The sequence below is a fragment of the Nicotiana sylvestris genome, chromosome 9, assembly GCF_000393655.2.
Source record: "Nicotiana sylvestris chromosome 9, ASM39365v2, whole genome shotgun sequence".
NCBI classification, from domain to species: Eukaryota; Viridiplantae; Streptophyta; class Magnoliopsida; order Solanales; family Solanaceae; genus Nicotiana; species Nicotiana sylvestris.
This window is the reverse complement of record NC_091065.1, coordinates 190,457,324-190,475,449: the sequence shown is the minus strand read 5'-3', so window position 1 is coordinate 190,475,449 and position 18,126 is coordinate 190,457,324.

Genomic DNA, 18,126 nt, shown 5'->3' with positions numbered 1-18,126 from the left:
ATCCAATGAATTAACAGTTTTGCATAGAATTTGCAATTTTCTTTCTAATTAGATTAGGTCTATCTATTAATTCACAGGAACATGATGTCTTTACAATCAATCACCATAAATGGAATTTTTAACTTTTTAGTTCCCATTAATGTATAAATAAATGAATCCACAATTTAATTAGATAATTTTATTTGAAATAGCTTATTAATTCACCTCTTTACAATATTATTGGTAATGTGATGCTTCAACTAAATTTAAATATTAATGTTACTTAATTTTTTTTTAAAGTTGAGTACCAATTTTATGTTCTCTGGTAATAAAAACAATTTAGCATTTCGCGTGATATATGGTGGAGATATTTTAACTAATTTGGTTTTATAAATTTAAGAACTTTTTGATATATGCAATTTCTGTCCATCTTTGTTATATTTAACATTTTCCTTCTCAAGTTAAGATTCATTTTTCTATAGATGTTAATGCATTTCCAAAAAAGATTTAATCATAAAATCTGAAAGTTTTTCTCTTTTAGTTACATTCAGGCTTACTTCGGTAAGAACATGAAATATTTTCTAATACAAGTTATCAAATCTAGTTACACTTAGTGCATCTTGAGAGTTTGATTTCATTATTGTTATTCATTAAAAATTTACTATTCAAATTAAATTTACAATTATATTTAAGGTAATTTCATTATATTGATGTTAATCCTTGTTAAGGATCTCTTTATGTTTAAAATTTTAAAAACTTTGATATAATTTATTGTGATGACCCAAAAGGTCATCACTTGTTTTAAAACGAAACTTCGTGTTCTGAGGCCTTGAAAACCTCATTTAGAGCCACCTCGATTTGCGTACGCAGTCCGGGCGCGTAGCCAGAAAACTTAAATATAATAATCTGTAAAAAACGATAAGTTTTGATTATAGAATGAGCTAATTTGACTTCGGTCAACGTTTTGGGTAAACGGACCCAGACCGGTGACTTGACGGTCCCGTAGGGTCCGAAGAAAAATATGGGACTTGGGCGTATGCCCGGAATCGAATTCCGAGGTCCCGAACCCGAGAAATGAATTTTCAAAGAAAATTATTTTCTGAAATTGTTTAAAGAAATTTAAAATGAAATTTGATTAGAACATGATGGTATCGGGCCCGTATTTTGATTTCGGCGCCCGGTACAGGTCTTATATATGGTTTAAGTCATTTCTGTAAAGTTTGGTTGAAAACGGACGTCGTTTGACGTGATCTGGACCTAAATTGCTGAATTTGATAATTGATGAAGTTTAAGAAAAAGTTCTTGATTTTGAGGTTTGATTCATTGTTATTGAGGTTATTTTGGCGATTTGATCGCACGGATGAGTTCGTATGATGTTGTTGAGTTAGTATGTGTGCTTGGTTAGGAGCCCTGAGGGCTCTGCTGTGTTTCGGATGTGTTTCAGGAAGTTTTGAACTTAGGAAAAAGTTGCAGGTCTGTGAAGCCAAGTCACGCGGTTCGCGGCGGAAGTTTCGCAGCCGCGGTGGGGACTCCGCGACAGCAGTGGGATTTGTGCGGTCCGCGGTGAGCAAGGCCAACCTTCGCAACCGCGCTCGATTTCTCGCGTTCCGTGGTGGAGCTCCGCGGTCGCAACCTTTTTTGTGCGGTCCGCGCTGAGGGTCTGAGAGGGGTATAAATTGACGAGATTTCCAGTTATTTTTCATTTTTCAAAACCCCAAAAACCTAAGAGACGATTTTTCCAACAAACTTTCTTCTCCAAATCAATTGTAAGTCATTTTTAACTAGTTTTCTTCAATCATTAACATCTTTTAACATGATTTCAATTTCAAATCAATTATTTTCATGGGGAAATTAGGTGTTTTGGGTAAAACCTAGGTTTTTCAAAATATGGGGATTTGGACCTCGATTTGAAGTCCGATTTCAAAACAAATTACATATTTGGGTTCGTGGGGGAATGGGTAATCGGGTTTTGGTTCGAACCTCGGGTTTTGACCATGTGGGCCCGGGGGCGATTTTTGACTTTTTGGGTAAAACTTTAAAAAACTCATTTTCATGCATTTAAATTGATTTATTTAGCGTTTATTGATGTAATTCGTGATTAGATACGAGCGAATTTGCTATGTCAAGTCGTGGAAAGGAATTGTGACCTATGAACATTAAGGAACGTTGGCTCTAGTTGTATAACGAATTGTGAAAGTATAAGTGATAATTGAAACTTTAGAGTATTTGTTCGAGTTGTAAAGTGAATTGTAAAGAAAAAGTGAGAAAGAGAAGAGATCATTATGTTGCCCTCTTGCGAGGCTACTGCGATTTGTGGTTCCCTTGCATTGTATTCTTAATTGATATTACGGATATTTAGGTTGATGATTCTTGGTGTTAGGTGTTGTAACAAGTTTGGTTATAGCTGAGGTAGTTAGATGTTCTAACAAGTTTGGTTATAGTTGAGGTAGTTAGATGTTATTACAAGACTGGATCGGGTTGCATGCCGCAACAGATATTATATTGGATCGGGTTGCACGCCGCAATAGATATTATATTGGATCGGGTTGCACGCTGCAACAGATATTATATTGGATCGGGTTGCACGCCGCAACAGATATTATATTGGATCGGGTTGCACGCCACAACAGATATTATATTGGATCGGGTTGCACGTCGCAACAGATATTATATTGAATCGGGTTGCACGCCGCAACAATATTAAATGATAAGGGATCGGGTTGCGCGCCACAATAGTATTGTTATTGTATTGTTGTAGATATTGAGCTTTCTTTTCATATTTTATTAAGCTTCTGTTAGTCTTGATATGTTTCCCCCGAAGCATGTACCCCCTCCCATGTTAAACTGCGTATTCCTATTTATTTTTTTGCCATATATTATATAACTGCACAGGTTTATCTAGAGTCTGGTCTTAGCCTCGTCACTACCTCACCAGGGTTAGGCCAGGCACTTACCAGCACATGGGGTCAGTTGTACTGATACTACACTCTGCACTTTGTGCAGATCCAGGAGCAGCTTTTGGACAGTAGTTGGAGGGCTTCCTTCAGTCCACTTGGAGACCCAAGGTAGACCTGCAGGCGTCCGCAGGCCCTGGCGTCTCCCTCTATCTCTATTTCCTGTTTCTTTTTTTTTTGCTCAGAAACAGTGTATTGTATTTCCTTCAGACCTTGTATGTAGTAACTCTTAAACAATCTGTGACACTATGACACCAGATTTTGGGCACTTGAGGTTTTAAAAGTTGTAATAGACGCTAATTTCAAATATTTCATCGTTTCCTTCCGCTTAATTATTTAAGGTTCCGTTGTATTCATGTTAATGCTTGTATTTGTTAAAAAGAAGTAATTTGGTAACGAATTAGGTAGTTAAGGGTTGGCTTGCCTAGCTCTCATTAGTAGGCGCCATCACGACTCTCGAGGGTGGAAAATCCGGGTCGTGACAAATTGTTATCAGAGCTCTAGGTTACATTGGTCTCACGGTTCACAGACAAGCTTAGTAGAGTCTGAGGGATCGGTACGGAGACGTCTGTATTTATCCCCCAGAGGGTACAAAGTTAGGAAAACTTTACATTTATTCTTTCCCATCGTGCGGTTTGGTCCCTCAATGCTAATCGAACTTCTACTTTGTTCTTTCATAGATGGCGAGAACACGTGCTTCCTCATCTACCGCTCAGCAGCCCAAGCCCCCAGCAACAGCTCCTACGAGGGGCAGAGTGCGAGGCCAAGGCCGTGCCAGAGGCTGAGGTAGGGGTAGAGCTCAGCCCCGAGCAGTAGCCCTAGTAGCGGAGCCTCAGGTTGACTTTGATGACGAGGTTCCGGCTCCAGCAGCTCCGGTGGGCCCAGCTCAGGTCCCAGAGGGGTTTATCTCCACCCCAGTCCTTCAGGATGCTCTTGTACGATTAGTGGGCCTCATGGAGAGTGTCACCCGAGTGGGCTTGCTTCCTGCAGTACCAGTCGTCTCTCAGGCTGGAGGAGGGGCCCAGACTCCTGCTACTCGCACTCCGGAGCAAGTAGCTCCCCAGATTCAGACTCCAGCGGTTCAGCCAGTTGGAGCAGTTCAGCCGGGTGTGGTAGCTTATACCGGCAATGGAGCGGCTATTTCCGTCGATGCTTTGTGGAGGCTGGATAGATTCACCAAGCTCTTCACTTCTACTTTCAGCGGTGCATCTACTAAGGATCCCCTGGATTATCTAGACAGCTGCCACGAGGTTCTCAGGAACATGGGGATTGTTGAGACCAATGGGGTCGATTTTGCTATATTTTGCCTGTCTGGATCCGCCAAGACTTGGTGGAGAGATTATGCTTGGCTAGACCAGCCGGATCGCCAGCCTTGACTTGGGAGCAGTTTACAGTGTTATTCCTGGAGAAAGTTTCTCCCCATTACTCAGAGAGAGCCCTATCGGAGGCAGTTTGAGCGCCTCCAGCAGGGTTCCATGACGGTTACCCAGTATAAGACCAAGTTCATCGACTTAGCTCGCCATGCTCTTGTCATACTTCCTACCGAGAGAGGGAGGGTAAGGAGGTTTATTGATGGTCTTATCCAGCCGATTCATCTTCAGATGGCTAGAGAGGCAGGGAGTGAGATTAATTCAGGAGGCGAACAATATGGCCCGTAGAGTTGAGATGGTTCTGTCATAGGGAGGCGGACATGGGTCAGACAAGAGGCCCCGTCATTCAGGTCGATTCAGTGGTGCCTCGTTTGGAGGTAGGGATTCATATAGTAGAGGCCATCATCCTAGGCCCTTTCAGTCAGCTCTTCAGGTTTCTTACGGTGCTTCAGGTAGTCGTGATCTGCAGATGCAGTATTCGGGTTAGGAGTCCTACAGTGCACCACCAGCTCCTATCAGTGCACCGCCGCTCCAAAGTTTTCGGGGTGGTCATTCGGGTCGCCAAAGTCAGTCTCAGTTTTCTCAGCCACAACACTCAGGTGGATGTTTTGAGTGTGGTGAGTATGGTCATATCAGGAGGACCTGTCCGAGGTTAGTGGGTACTCAGTCGTAGCAGCAGGGTTCCCGTGCTATGGTTCAGGCACCAAGTGTTCCACAGACCGCCCAGCCAGTTAGAGGTGGGGGTAGAGGTGCTATAGGTGGAGGTAGAGGATTTAGAGGTGGAACTCAGACCGCTAGAGGTGGAGGCCAGCCAGCTGCAGGCCGTCCTAGAGATATAAACCAGGGTGGTGGGGCTCAGCCCCGATGTTATGCTCTTTTAGCCAGGCCAGAGGCTGAGGCTTCAGATGTAGTTATTACAGGTACGGTTCTAGTTTGTGATAGAAATGCTTCAGTGTTATTTGATCCAGGGTCTACGTACTCGTATGTGTCCTCTTATTTTGCACCATATCTGGTTATGCCTAGTGATTCTTTGAGTGATCATGTATATGTGTTTACACCGGTGGGTGATTCTATTGTGGTAGATCGAGTCCATCGCTCTTGTATAGTTGTGATTGGGGGTCTTGAGACTTGTGTAGATTTGTTGCTTCTGGATATGGTCGATTTTGATGTTATATTGGGGATGGACTGGTTATCACCTTACCACGCTATCTTAGACTGTCATGCCAAGACTGTGACCTTAGCCTTACCAGGTTTACCTCGTTTAGAGTGGAGAGGGACTCCTAGTCATTCTACCTGAAGTGTTATCTCTTATGTGAAGGCTCGGCGTATGGTCGAGAAGGGGTGTTTGGCCTATTTGGCATGTGTTTGTGATTCTAGTGCCGAAGTTCACTCTATTGATTCTGTGCCCATTGTTCGTGAGTTTCCTAAGTTTTTCCCTTCAGACCTGTCGTGTATGCCACCCGATAGGGATATTGACTTTTACATTGATTTGGCTCCGGGCGCTCAGCCCATTTCTATTCTGTCGTATCGTATGGCTCTGCCTGAGTTGAAAGAGTTGAAGGAGCAGTTGCAAGACTTGCTTGAGAAGGGTTTCATTAGACCCAGTATTTTGCCCTGGGGTGCGCCGGTGTTGTTCGTTAAGAAGAAGGACGGATCGATGAGAATGTGTATTGATTACCGGCAGTTGAACAAGGTTACAATCAAGAATAAGTATCCATTGCTGAGGATCGATGATTTGTTTGATTAGCTTCAGGGTGCCAAGGTGTTCTCAAAGATTGATTTAAGATCTGTCTATCATCAGTTAAGGATTAGGGCATCTGATGTCCCTAAGACAGCTTTCCGCACTCGGTACAGGCATTATGAGTTCCTGGTCATGTCATTTGGGTTGACCAATGCCCCAACAGCTTTTATGGATTTGATGAATCGAGTGTTCAGGCCTTATTTGGACTCATTCGTGATAGTCTTCATTGATGATATTTTGATATATTCTCGCAGCCGGGAGGAGCACGAGCAGCATCTTAGAGTGGTTCTTCAGACCTTGAGGGATAGCCAGTTATATGCTAAGTTCTCCAAGTGTGAGTTCTGGTTGAGTTCAGTTGCATTTCTGGGTCATGTTGTATCAGCAGAGGGTATTCAGATTGATCTGAAGAAGATTGAGACAGTCAAGAACTGGCCTAGAGCAGCATCAGCTACAGATATTCGGAGTTTCTTGGGATTGGCAGGCTACTATCTTCGGTTCGTGAAGGGGTTTTCATCTATCGCAACCCCAATGACCAGATTGACCCAGAAGGGTGCCAGTTCAGATGGTCGGATGAGTGTGAGGCGAGCTTTCAGAAGCTCAAGACAGCTCTGACTACGGCACCAGTGTTGGTTTTGCCCACAGGTTCAGGGCCTTATATAGTTTATTGTGATGCATCTCGTATTGGGCTTGGTGCCGTGTTGATGCAGAATGGCAAGGTCATTGCCTATGTTTCACGGCAGTTGAAGATTCATGAGAAGAACTATCCAATTCATGATTTAGAGTTGGCAGTCATAGTTCGCATTGAAGATTTGGAGGAATTATCTGTATGGCATGGCATGTGAGGTGTTCACGGATCACAAGAGTCTTCAGTATTTGTTCAAGCAAAAGGAGTTGAATTTGAGATAGAGTAGGTGGTTGGAGTTGTTAAAAGATTATGATATCACCATCTTATATCATCCGGGAAAGGCCAATGTGGTGGCCGATGCTTTGAGTAGGAAGTCAGCCAGTATGGGCAGTCTTGCTTATATTCTGGTTGGTAAGAGACCGCTTGCTTTGGATGTTCAGGCCTTGGCCAATCAGTTCGTGAGGTTGGATGTTTCTGAGCCTAGTCGTGTATTAGCTTGCACGGTCGCTCGTTCTTCTTTATTGGAGCGTATCCGTGATCGGCAGTATGATGATCCCCATTTGTGTGTCCTTAGAGACACAGTGCAGCGCGGAGGTGCCAAGCAGGTTACCTTAGATGATGATGGAGTTTTGAGATTGCAGGGTCGAGTTTGTGTGTCTAATGTGGATGGACTTCGAGAATTTATCTTAGAGGAGGCCCATAGTTCCCGGTACTCTATTCATCCGGGCACCGCTAAGATGTATCAGGATTTGTGGCAATATTATTGGTGGCGGAGAATGAAGAAGCATATCGTTGCATATGTGGCTCAGTGTTGAATTGTCAGCAAGTTAAGTATACGCATCAGAGGCTTAGTGGCTTATTTCAGAGGATTGAGCTTCCCGAGTGGAAGTGGGAGCGGATCACTATGGATTTCGTTGTTGGACTCCCGCAGACTCAAAGGAAGTTCGACGCAGTATGGGTCATTGTTGATAGGCTGACCAAGTCAGCGCATTTCATTCCTGTGGCAATCTCATATTCATCTGAGAGGTTAGCTGAGATCTATATCCGGGAGATTGTTCGTCTTCATGGTGTGCTTGTATCTATCATTTTGGACCGAGGTACGCAGTTTACCTCACATTTCTGGAGAGCAGTTTAGCGAGAGTTGGGCACCCAGGTTGAGTTGAGTACAGCATTTCATCCTCAGACGGACGGGCAGTCCGAGCGGACTATTTAGATTTTGGAGGATATGCTCCGAGCTTGTGTCATTGACTTTGGATGTTCGTGGGATCAATTTTTTCCTTTAGCAGAGTTTGCCTACAACAACAGCTACCAGTCGAGTATTTAGATGGCTCCTTATGAGGCTTTATATGGTAGACGGTGTCGATCTCCGGTTGGATGGTTTGAGCCGGGAGAGGCTCGGTTGTTGGGTACGGATCTGGTTTAGGAGGCCTTGGACAAGGTCAGGATTATTCAAGATAGGCTTCGTATGGCTCAGTCCAGGCAAAAAAGTTATGCAGACCGCAAGGTTCGAGATGTGGCTTTTATGGTCGGTGAGCAGGTATTACTTCGAGTGTCGCCTATGAAGGGCGTGATGAGATTTGGGAAGAAGGGCAAGCTTAGCCCTAGGTTTATTGGCCCATTTGAGATTCTTGATCGAGTGGGAGAGGTGGCTTATAGACTTGCATTGCCGCTGAGCTTATCAGCCGTGCATCCAGTGTTTCATATGTCCATGCTCCAGAAATATCACGGCGATCCATCCCATGTGTTATATTTCAGCATTGTCCAGTTGGACAAGGACCTGTCTTATGAGGAGGAGCCGGTGGCTATTCTAGACCGGCAGATTCGTCGGTTGAGATCGAAGAGTTTTCCTTCTGTTCGTGTTCAGTGGAGAGGTCAGCCTCCTGAGGCATCGACCTGGGAGTCCGAGTCCGATATATGGAGCCATTATCCCCATCTTTTCCCCGACTCAGGTACTTCCTTTTTCTGTCTATTCGAGGACGAACGGTTGTTTTAAAGGTGGAGAATGTGATGACCCTTTTAAAATGAAACTCCGTATTGCGAGGCCTTGAAAACCTCATTTATAGCCACCTCGATTTGTGTGCGCAGTCCGGGCACGTAACCGGAAAGCTTAAATATGATAATCTGTGAAAAACGATAAGTTTTGATTATAGAATGAGCTAAATTGACTTCGATCAATGTTTTAGGTAAACGGACTCGGACCCATGATTTGACGGTCCTAGAGGGTCCGTAGGAAAATATGGGACTTGGGCGTATGCTCGGAATCGAATTCCGAGGTCCCAAACCCGAGAAGTGAATTTTAAAAGAAAATTATTTTCTGAAATTGTTTAAAGAAATTAGAAATCAAATTTGATTAGAACATGATGGTATCAGGCCCGTATTTTGGTTCCGGCACTCGGTACAGGTGTTACATATGGTTTAAGTTATTTTTGTAAAGTTTGGTTGAAAACGGAAGTCGTTTGACGTGATCCGGACCTAAATTGCTGAATTTGATTATTGATGAAGTTTGAGAAAAAGTTCTTGATTTTGAGGTTTGATTCATTGTTATTGAGGTTATTTTGGCGATTTAATCGCACGGATGAGTTCGTATGATGTTGTTGAGTTAGTACATGTGCTTGGTTAGGAGCCCAGAGGGCTCTGGTGTGTTTCGGATGTGTTTCGGGAAGTTTTGAACTTAGGAAAAAGTTGCAGGTCTGTGAAGTCAGGTCACGCGGTCCGCGGTGGAAGTTTCGCAGCCGCGGTGGGGACTCCGCGACCGCGATGAGATTTGTGCGGTCCGTGGTGGAGCTCCGCGGTCGCAGCCTTTTTTGTGCGGTCCGCGCTGAGGGTCTGAGAGGGGTATAAATAGACGGGATTTCCAGTTATTTTTCATTTTTCAAAACCCCAAAAACCTAAGAGGCGATTTTTCCAACAAACTTTCTTCTCCAAATCAAATGAAGTTGTTTTTAACTAGTTTTCTTCAATCATTAACATCTTTTAACATGATTTCAACTTCAAATCAATTATTTTCATGGGGAAAATTGGATGTTTTGGGTAAAACCTAGGTTTTTCAAAAAATGGAGATTGGGACCTCGATATGAGGTCTGATTTTAAAATAAATTATATATTTGGGTTCGAGGGGGAATGGGTAATCGGGTTTTGACCATGTGGGCCCGGGGGCGATTTTTGACTTTTTGGGTAAAACTTTAGAAAACTCATTTTCATGCATTTAAATTGATTCATTTAGCATTTATTGATGTAATTGAGTAATTCGTGAGTAGATACGAGCAAATTGGCGGTAGAATCAAGGGGTAAAGCTATAATTGAAGATTGAGTTGTGTTCGAGGCATCGAGGTAAGTGTTTGGCCTAACCCTAGCTTGAGAGATTAGGAGGTGTGTCCTATTTGCTATTTGCTTCTTGTTGAGTACGACGTATAGGCATGGTGACGAGTATATATACGTTAGTATCAAGCATGACTGTGGGTCTTATATTGTAATTTTCATGACTTCGTTGTATTATTCATGCCTTGGTGAAGATTTATATTTGTTGTGTAAAGTCGTGGAAAGGAATTGTGACCTATGAACATTGAGGAGCATTGGCTCCAGTTGTATAACGAATTGTGAAAGTATAAGTGATAATTGAAACTTTAGAGTATTGGTTCGAGTTGTGAAGTGAATTGTGAAGAAAAAGTAAGAAAGAGAAGAGATCATTATGTCTCTCTCTTGTCGGGCTATTGTGAGTTGTGGTTCCCTTGCATTGTGTTCTTAATTGATATTACGGATATTTAGGTTGATGATTCTTGGTGTTAGGTGTTGTAACAAGTTTGGTTATAGCTGAGGTAGTTAGATGTTCTAACAAGTTTAGTTATAGCTGAGGTAGTTAGATGTTGTTACAAGACTGGATCGGGTTGCACACCGCAATAGATATTATATTGGATAGGGTTGCACGCCGTAACAGATATTATATTGGATCGGGTTGCACGCCGCAACAGATATTATATTGGATCGGGTTGCGCGTCGCAACAGTATTGTTATTGTATTGTTGTAGATATTGAGCTTTCCTTTCATATTTTATTAAGTTTTTGTTGGTCTTGATATGTTTCCCCCGAAGCATGTACCCCCTCCCATGTTAAACTGCGTATTCCTGTTTATTTTTCCGCCATATATTATATAATTGCACAGGTTTATCTGGAGTCTGGTCCTAGCCTTGTCACTACCTCGCCGGGTTTAGGCCAGGCACTTACCGGCACATGGGGTCGGTTGTGCTGATACTACACTCTGCACTTTGTGCAAATCCAGGAGCAGCTTTTGGACAGTAGTTGGAGGGCTTCCTTCAGTCCACTTGGAGACCCAAGGTAGACCTGCAGGCGTCCGCAGGCCCTGGCGTCTCCCTCTATCTCTATTTCCTGTTTCTTTTTCTTTTGCTCAGAAACAGTGTATTGTATCTCCTTCAGACCTTGTATGTAGTAACTCTTAGACAGTCTGTGACACTGTGACACCAGATTTTGGGCACTTGAGGTTTTAAAAGTTGTAATAGACGCTGATTTCAAATATTTCATCGTTTCCTTCCGCTTAATTATTTAAGGTTCCGTTGTATTCATGTTAACGCTTGTGTTTGTTAAAAAGAAGTAATTCGGTAACGAATTAGGTAGTTAAGGGTTGGCTTACCTAGCTCTTATTAGTAGGCGTCATCACGACTCCCGAGAATGGGAAATCCGGGTCGTGACATTTATATCTCTCCTAATTATATTGACTCTGGTCTACGAGCACTCAATGAATTTCCATAAGTACATTAATACAATTTCTACTTTTTAAGTTAAATGGTAAATTTATTTCTGTTTGTGCAATTAGAGAATTTGATTTAGTTGCTATAAAAGATTAGGAAGACTTTTGTACGTAAATATGTTCCATCAAATGATGTTCACAATTGTTAATTATTATTTAGTAAATTTCATTAAGTATATTCAAACCATTTACTTTTTAACTTAAAATTCCAGATTTGATTGATGTTACTGATATGCAGATCATATTATAACTATCAATAATTTAAATTTTATACTATAATTTTCAACATGATGAAAATATTACTTCCAATTGCAATATTTGGTTAGAAATTCAATTGCCTTCATGAATTAAGTGTAGAGTGCACAAGTTATTGACGGTTAGAAAATGAAGCTTCATCCTCGTCACAAGTATCCCCAGAGAATACAAATAACGCATCTAATGCTCCGTGAATGAATCATATCAAGATATCATAAAAACATGAAATTTTAAATTTATATTCTTGGCATGTGCTTTATTTTTTTATTTTTTTTTTATTTTTTTTTTACAAAGTATTTTGTTTCAATGATGGAATGTTCTGATGGTAAGCAACCTCCACTTCCAACCAAGAGGTTGTGAGTTCGAGTCTCCCCAAGAGCAAGGTGGGAAGTTCTTGGAGGGAAGGATGCCGGGGGTCTATTTGGAAACAGCCTCTCTACCTCAGGGTAGGGGTAAGGTTTGCGTACACACTACCCTCCTCAGACCCCACTAAGTGGGATTATACTGGGTTGTTGTTGTTGTTGTTGTTGTTGATGATGGAATGTTCTACATGTACTCCTAATGATTTCTATTAATGATATTATACTATGTCTTTTAGTATATGATGTCTCCTATATATAGATTTCTTAATATTGTATTTTGTATGTACTTGTAATATCTCGATCTCTATGTGTGTATTAGATTAAGGGTATTGGTTTTTTCTAGGAGTAAATATTCAAACTCCCATATATCCTTCAAATTAAATACGATCTTGCGAACTAGTTTCATCATCATATAAGAAATCACCTTTTTTAAACTAATATTCATTGAAAATGACATGAGGAACAATAGTCATCACCTCTTCATGATCGTTCCTTGTTCTTTGACGTTTTAAAGCCATAAAATTAGAATTATGCCCGATTTTCAGATTTTCGTGTACTATAGCCCACACCATCTGCTTGCATCCGAGCGATCGGACCCGAATCGCATGAAATTTTTTAGGATCATAAAAAATGACCTAAGAAACAATAATCATCGCCTCGCCATGATCGTTCCTCGTTTTTGGAATTTTAAGACCATAAAACTCAAATTCCACCCGATTCCTAGATTTTCATGTGCTATAGCTCACGCCATTTGGATGCATCTGGGCGACCGGATTCGAATCGCCTAAAATTTTGTGGGACCATCAAAAGACAGAAATTCAGGATGATTCTCATATTGTGTGTTATAGTCCACGCCATCTACATGAATTTAGGTGACCGGCCTAGAATCTCCTAAAATTTTGCGGGCCCAAAAAAACGATTTAATCAACAATAGTCATCACTTCGTCATGGCCGTTCCGCTTTTTTGGCATTTTAGGACCATTAAACAGGAATTCAGGACGATTCCGAGATTTTCGTGTGCTATATAATCTAAGTCATCTGCATAAATTCGGGCGATGGTCCCGAATCTCCTAAAATTTTACGGGTCCATCAAAAGCGACCTAATGAATAATAGTCATTATTTCACCATGACATTTCCTAGTTTATTGGCTCCTTAGGGCCATAAAAAAGGAATTCAAGACGATTCCCAAATTTTTGTGTGTTATAGTCTGTGCCATCTGTATGAATATGGCGACGGTTGTATATCTCCTAAAAATTTTATGGCCCATCAAAAATGACCTAATAAACAATAATAATTTCTTTTCCAGGACCATTTCATTTTTTGGCGTTTTAAGCCATAAAATAGAAGTTCAAGACGATTCTGAGATTTTCGTGTGCCGGCATGTGCATGAATTCGGGCAGCCAACCGAATCTCCTAAAATTTTGCGAGCCCATAAAAACGACCTAATAATCAATAGTCATCGATTTGCCATGACTGTACCTTATTTTTTGGCGTGTGTGGTCCATTAAACCTGAATTCAGGAAGATTCCCAGATTTTCGTGTGCTATAGTCCACGCCATCTGCATGAATTGGGGCGACCCGCCCCGAATCTCCTAAAATTTTGTGGGCCTATAAAAAACGACTTAATGAATAATAGTCATCACTTCTCCATAGTCGTTCCTCATTTTTTGGTGTTTTAGGACCATAAAACAGGAATTCAGGAAGATTCTCAAATTCTCATGTGCTATAGTCCACGCCATCTGCATGAATTCGAGCTACTGGCCCTGAATCTTTTAATATTTTGTGGGCCCATAAAAATGACCTAATCAACAATAGTCGTCGTTTCGTCAGGACCGTTCCACTTTTTTAGTGTTTTAGAGCCATAAAATAGGAATTCAGGACGATTCCCAGATTTTCGTGTGTTATAGTCCACGTGATCTGCATGAATTCAGGTGACCGACACCGAATCTCCTAAAATTTTGCGAGCCCATAAAAAATGACCTAATGAATAATAGTCATCATTTCCCATGATCGTTCCTCGATTTTTGACGTTTTAGGGCTATAAAATAGGAATTTAGAATGATTACCAAATGTTTGTGTTTTATGTCTACGCCATCTGCATGAATTCGGGCGACCGGCCTCGAATCTCCTAAAATTTTGCGGGTCCATAAAAACGCTAATGAATAATAGTCATCACTTCCCATGACCATTCCTCGATTTTTGGTGTTTTATGACCATAAAACAGGAATTTAGAATGATTACCAGATTTTCGTGTGTTATAGTCTACGCCATCTGCATGAATTCGGGCAACTGACCCTAAATCTCCTAAAATTTTGCAGGTCCATAAAAAATAACCTAATGAACAATAGTCATTGTTTCGCCATGATCATTCCTCATTTTTTTGGCATTTTAGATCCATAAAACAAGAATTGAGGATGATTCCCAAATTTTTGTGTGCTATAGTCCACGTCATATGCATGAATTTAGGTGACCGGCCCAAAATCTCCTGATATTTTGCAGGCCCATAAAAAATGACCTAGTGAACAATAGTCATCACTTTTACATGACCGTTCCTCGTTTTTTGGTGTTTTAGGGCCATAAAATAGGAATTTAGGACGATTCCCAGATTTTCATGTGGTATAATCAACGCCATTTGCATGAAATGGGTGACTGTCCCCAATCTCCTAATATTTTGTGCGCCTATCAAAAATGACCTAATGAACAATATTCATCGCTTCGCCATGACCGTTCCTCGTAATCTGGTGTTTAGAGCCATAAAACTGAATTTATGATAGTTCTCAGATTTTTGTGTGCTATAGTCTACGACATCTGCATAAATTCGGGCGACCGGCCCCGACCCTAATCTCCTAAAAAATTTCAATCCCATAAAAAAAAGGCCTAATGAATAGTAGTCATCGCTTTGCCATGACTGTTACTCGGTTTTGGGTATTTTAGTACCATAAAATAGGAATTCAAGATGATTTCCAGATTTTCACATGCTATACTTCACGCCATCTGCATCACGCCATCTGCATGGTTGTAGAGTTAGCAGCCTATTTTCCAGTCTTTGCAATATCAAAACATCTTGTATTTGTAATATTCCTTCAATTTCTTTTTATATAATTGTATTTGACTAAATACAATATTTTCAAAAAAAATTGAAACTTATAATCTTAAACATGCGTAACATTTAATAACTATGCCTTTATAACTTATTAGATTAGCAGTGTTGCAACTGGAAACTAATTAGAACAGCCAATGGGCTAACACACAAATACGTTTTACGAATAACTTTTCTTGTAGTTCACGTACATTATTATATTTAGTATTTTTTAGGTACGGTAGCACATAAACCTACGTTATTTCCTTGGTATTTTCTTGTTTTGTGTGAACATTAGAAATTCTTCAATTGATGGTTTTCATTATATTCCAATATTTACCATAAGAGATAGTAATTTTTTTTATTTTGGACTTTACTTAAGAAGGTTATACTCAAGAATTCCACTTTATTGTGCAAATTATTTATATATGGAAATGAATGTATCAATGGATTGAAAAAAAAAAGAGAAAAGGAATATGCATTTCTACAGTAATTTGTTTTTATCTAAATAATAATAACAACCAAAAAAAAAAAAAAACAAATAGAGGCAGAAGATCTAAGTATAAACAACAATACGAAGAGGGATAATTAAAGGAATATATAGTTTTCGTTAATGGAAAAGAAATTAAGGTAATACTTTTAACAATTTAGAATTTTATATACATGTCAAAAACGCAGATGCCACTCAAATTGGCACTCCATTTTAGATATAGATTTAATTAAAAACTCAATTGAAAAAAAGGTATAGCAACCAAGACCATAGTTACAATCCTTGCCTCCTAATCGATTCATAACCTTTCCTTAATCTCCCTCTCTTGTTGTGCTTGACTTTTAAACAGGGGCGGAGCTAGAGTGTAGCTAGCGGGTTCGGCCGAACTCAGTTGCTTTGGTTCGAACCCTGTATTTATCTTAAAAATTCGTTGAATATGTATAAATTATTAATTTAGAACTCAGTAACTTAAAACGATTAGAATTCTGAACTCATAAGCTTTAAATCATGGTTCCGCCTCTGATTTTAAATATTGGCCAACATTTATGACTTATGCTTCAAAATTTTAATTTTCTATCCATTTTTACATATTCCAAACGTGAATATACTATTTTCATTCTTCACATTTGATTTATTATCCGTCGTCATTGACACATCTTCACTTTAATTTGCTATAATTAATATCATGTTAAACTCCAAAAGTTGCCAAGAAATTACAAGCTATAAAATAGTATATTCACAAGGAGTAGACTAACGGAGGAGGAACAACGTAGTATTGTCTTTGACCCCTTCCTGGTCAAAAGAGAGGAAAAAACAAACGAATTTTGACAAAATTAATTAATTTGACTAATATTTATCGACGAGGATAAAGAATTTTCACATTATTAGGTTATCTTTATTTGTTATAGCAGCTGACTTAGCCTTACTTATTAAATTCTAAAAAAAAAAATTACCGTTAAAGTAATTAAAAATTTTATACTATCAGCTCGGGTGGTTTCAACAACCAATCCCGAAGATACCTTGTCTAACCTAAATTTTTATTTTTATTTTTCTCTTCTTTATGTTGTTTTTATTTTTATTTTTCTCTTCGGTGTAGGGGTAAGGTCTGCGTACATATTACCCTCCCCAGATCCTACTTGTGGGATTATACTGGGTCGTGGTTGTTGTTGTTGTTGTTGTCGTTGTCTTCTTTATGTTGTTTTTAATTCTTTTACTATTTTTAGATACCTTGTTTAACCTGAATTTTTATTTTTATTTTTATTTTTCTCTTCTTTTGTTGTTTTTAATTCTTTTACTACTATTTATTTTCCACGTCAATGGCATACAATTCAAACAAGTTAAATGCATCATGTATGTAAAGAAGTCAATAAACAACATTGATCTTTATGTTTTTTTTTTTCAATCTTCTATCATTTGTTTGGTGCCCAAGAATCCGTGTCTTTTTGAGTATGTCACAAATGAGGTTAAAATTTTCAATTCAACATTCTTAGTTCTTACCATGGCCAAGTCAACATCTAAAAAACACATTTTTCCAAGTCAAACTTAAATAAATAAACATTTAAAGAATTTCTTAGTCTTTGAATACCCTAGTTAAAGTATATCTCTATGCCTATAAATATATCCACCTACCTTGTATTTTCATTCCCATAATCTCAACAACCTCAATAAACTTTCTCCTACCTACAAAACTCTCTTCCTCATCAAAAAAAAAAAAACAAAGTCCAAAAAGGGGTTTTCATATTAATATTACATAAAATATCATGATTCTTTTTAGAGGATTTATTACATTTTTATTCATTTTCTCCATTTTTTCCACTCCGAATACTTTATTATCAGTAAAAGCAGGAAGGCCCTTAGATATGGAGAAATGGTTGAAACAAGAAGCCACACTTCTAACATCTTTGCCTAGGGGTCCAGTTCCACCATCTGGTCCTTCTCCTTGCACCAACATCCCCGGCCAAGGCGGTGGCGGCTCATGCCCTTGAACCGATAAACCTTGGCCGTCCATATCCGTTGTTGTCAGAGAATGCACTTGTCTCTCATCAGTTGTGTAAGAGTTTTCAAAATGGTTAATAATATCCTGAGACACGACACAATGATTAAAGATTTTAAGTTGGACGCTCATGTTCTTTCATGTGATGTTACTATTACTGGTTTTCAACTTTTTATCATCCTGGCGTCGAGCTATTTTTCCACAGGAGTCCTCTGCAGTATCATCACCATAGTAGAGTTTACGTAGGCTGCAAGCATGCATGGCATGGATCTTAGAGGAGCTTCCATGGTGCCAAAGGAAGCTAAATATAGAAAGTTTCCATTAAATAGTTTAAGTAAATTCTTTGCTATTGTAATGTACCATTCTTTAATTCTTTGGTTTGTTTCATTTTCTTTTGTTTTTGTAAAGCATTTTTTTTTTCTTTTTGGAGGCCCATGCGTGATTAGCTTAATTTGTTTGTAAGTCCAAGTAATTGATGTAAATATAGATATAGAAAATTTTACTTAAGGCTGTAAA